Here is a 3,854-nt window from a genome sequence, read left to right as displayed (position 1 = left end):
TATGCATCAATTGAAGGGTTCAAGGGTTCTTCAATTGTATGAAAATTACCAACAATTTGTTGAGACGGCTTCTCCGATTATTAAAGGAAGTTTACCAGATCGTTGCTTATTTGAAACCTTGCGTCGCCACAAAAGTTGAATGAGTGCGAGTAACTATTCATGTAGTCCGAGCTTAGAATGCTTTGAAAGTTTCTATCATTTTTCAACATTATTCCTATCTGTCTGGTGGAAAGCGAGTTTTGCGCGTAGGGAGTTCTGGGCTCCCGTTTGATATGGCATCTTCTTGTTAAAAACTGTAAAGACGGTTAATAAAAAAATGCAAGCCAAACTGAAGGTACACTTGCTCGTTTTCCGAGCAGACGGGCAACTGATGTTTACGGAAGCGCATTACCACGGGTATCAAATTGTGCAGTAAATCAGACCCAATGAGCAAAAAAATCCTTAATGATTTAACCCAAAACGTTGACGCACAATTCAAAAAAAAACTTAATTGGTTTTTTATTTTTTCCATGATGGATGGTGCGATAATAACCAATTAGGGGCCGAGTGACGCTGATGATCGTACGTCGCAATAGCAATGTTTTATACCGTCCCACTGGCCCTTTTATGGTATCTGTGTAGTTTGTCTTCCAGTGTTTGACTTTCTTAGGCCGTCTAAGCTAAAGTTTAAAGTCATTTTTCGGCCGGCCCTGAAAAGCATTTTTCATTTTCGTCCAAAAAGTTGACAATAAACTTAAAGATGAGTGGGCTGGGCCACCCAAATTTCATCCCACAGGCAGACAAACTGTCATTGCTGACTTCAAATTCTCAAGATGAACCTAAATCCTTGACCGATTTTCTTTTCGATGTCGAATTAACTATACTGAAATCTTTTTGTCGGCTTAGAGTATGGATCTTTTTCTAAGAGAAGGAACCTCAGCCATTTGCGATCCAAACACATATTCTTCGGTCACATACGCGATGAGTATAAAAAATTAATCAATGTCGTTTAAGTTAGCTGCTAGTTTGACATCAACTACCTCAGTGGAAATAGTGTCAGTAGAATCGAAACCATTTACTGTGAATTTAAAAGTTCTTTGCCGAGTTCAGATAGCGGATACTTGCAGCGGCCAGCAGCGGTTACTTGCGGAACGACATGAAACGTGAGAATTATCGGTTTTACACTCATATGACAGGTTGAACTCTATTAATTGAAGTAGAACCTAAACGTCTTGTACAGAAACGTAACAAGATTCCATTGATGTTTTTCCGGATTTTTTCTAGAGAAGGAAAAGTACAATTTGCGCTTTGCAGAATGACTTGAAGCTTACTATCGACAGATAGTTTTTGCCATCCGTAACTTTTGGGCCACCACGGATTATATGGTTCGATTGGAACTAGGAGATACAGAGTTTCTTTACTTCAAGAACTTGCAACATCACAAAAAAAATTTACCAGAGCACTGCGGGAAGATTGGAAGCTGAACGTAGTTAGGCATAACACTAAACCGAAGAAAATGAAAAGACAAAAACGAGCGCCCGAATTTTTGCTTCTAAGCTTCTAAGCTTCTAAGGTTGTCTTTGCATGCTCCTCGGTTTTCGTTCTATCAGAGAATATTTTTCTACGCCTAGGCGATTGGGTTTTTCTGAACCAACCGTTGAGAGCAAGGAGTTTTGAGCAACAAAAACTTCTCATTGAGAGGAGGAATGTTACTCACAGATTGATTCAGGAAAGTTTTTTGAGATCATCTTTGTATGATAATGATTGAACACACCAGCAAGAGTTGAAATACCACGGGCAAGTTATTTAAAATATTTCCGAGTGGTGTAATTTTACTGGTAGAACCTTGTCAAGCTTTTCGATCTGAGGATGATTTGGTTTTGCTCAAAACCTTAATTAAGGGCCTGAAGTACATCCTTGTTGAACCGGTTAAAAGAAGCAAAATCTGCTAGAGTTATGGGTTCTTTCGGGTTAGGAATTCTTTCTGTTCAATGTTAAGACGTGGATTGGTTATTTTTCGAACATTATCGAGCTGGCTGGCGGAGTGATAGAATGCACGAGTGGTTGTTATACATCCGAAGAGAATCCAATAAAAAAAGACCAGCTAGTAATTTTCGTAGTCTGTATTTTCTTGGTTTTGTGGTTCGGTGAAGCAGTAGATTGCTTGAATGCTGAAGTATAGGTACACAACAGATTTCGGAGGCGCAACTGGTAATACAGACTCATTTACAAAAGGTGTTTAATGCAATGTTATCGAGTTACAAACTGCAGGAATCGGTATTGCAATTGCAGGAAACAATGATACAAGGTTCAAAGTTTCAACCCGGTAGAGTTAAATGTTAAAACCTACAGGAGTCACTTTCGAAAAAGTTGGCAGCATGAGGGAGTGAGTTCAGAGACGAAAGTGACTGAACTATTTCAACGTTAACAGAACTTACAGTCACCAATGAATCTTTGATTTGCAACTGAACATCGATGGGTTTGTATCTCATTTCGCTTTTTTGTTTAATCCGAAATCGCCCGTGCTGATTAATGGTGCCGGATAAAAAGTTGCGTACAAGATCTAGGATTAACGGGATTTTCCTGAGCCCAACGCATCTTGGTTGAAGATTAGGCGTTACCTGCGGGAACAACATCTGCTAGGGTGTTATTTTGAAACGTGTTTTATCCGTAAGTGTATGCAATGGGTTGGCTACAGGCAATAGTGAATCCGAATCTCTGCCCAATTATCAGAGGATTTCTCTGCTGCTTCTCTAAGTAAAGTTACCAAGTTAGTAAGAAAAGACAACGTTGTCGGAGCCATTGCTTAATTCGGTTTCAGCTGTTTAATTTTTTTGCTGATTTTTCTATACCAGTTGCTGATTAATTCTGCTTCCTCAGCTTGCGCTCAATGTCTAGCTTCTCCTACTTTATTCCTTTTAAGTGGGTTGACTCTCTTCTTCGTTGACTAGAAAAGAATACTCCGTATTACTCTGACATGATATAGCAGACACACAAGAAATTTGATGTTTGTGGAAGCTTCAAAAAACTTCTCCAGCGGAACGCCTAATTGTTGTGATAAACTTATTAATTAGTTTCATATAATTGAATGCTAAATGATGAGTGACAAAGACTGGCAACAACCCACATTACTCAAATGTATTCAATGCTCTACTGGATCACAAGATGATGTGATAACATGTGCTCTCTGTCCTGCTGTGATACATTGTGTCTGTCTGGGTGTGGATATTTCATCGGCTGCATGCGGGAAACTAACTTGGACCTGCGACAGCTGTGGCGCATTACCAAAGCTAAGTGGCCTGTTTTCTTTACTGAAATCAGTGGATAATAAACTTAGTGGTGTTAATTATTTCGCTCAACGATTGGATAAATTGGAAAATGAAATTGGATATTTGAAGCCTAAAAGCTTTGCAGCTAGTATTTTTTCGGCAAGGCGGAACTCTGGGACAACATCATATCAACCTGCAAAGGTACCGAGAGATTCAGTATTTGATGAAACTAGCATAAATCATGCTGACTCAGAATTGAACAAAAATAATGCTGATACCAATCTGAACAAACGAAAATTCAGTGCTACTGAATCTGGTCAGAGAAAGAAAACTCATATTACTGGAGCCAACCAGAATGGCGCTTTTCAAGGCGTGAGTAAGCCTCCCCCTAGACGCCACATTTACCTGGGCCGAGTATCAAAAGAATATGGTCCCATAGAAGTCAAACAGCATTGCGAAACTAGTGGAGCAGAGGTATTACACATGCGGGAATTAACTAAAGAAGATCATACTCTGAGGAGCTTTCACGTTATTTTTGCTGGTGAAAAATTGGAATTAATTGATTCGCCGGATTTTTCGCGACAAAACACCATTGTTAACAGATTT

The sequence above is a fragment of the Symsagittifera roscoffensis genome, chromosome 2, assembly GCF_963678635.1.
Source record: "Symsagittifera roscoffensis chromosome 2, txSymRosc1.1, whole genome shotgun sequence".
NCBI lineage: Eukaryota > Metazoa > Xenacoelomorpha > Acoela > Convolutidae > Symsagittifera > Symsagittifera roscoffensis.
The sequence above is the reverse complement of the archived record's forward strand: the minus strand, read 5'-3'. Positions refer to the sequence as shown.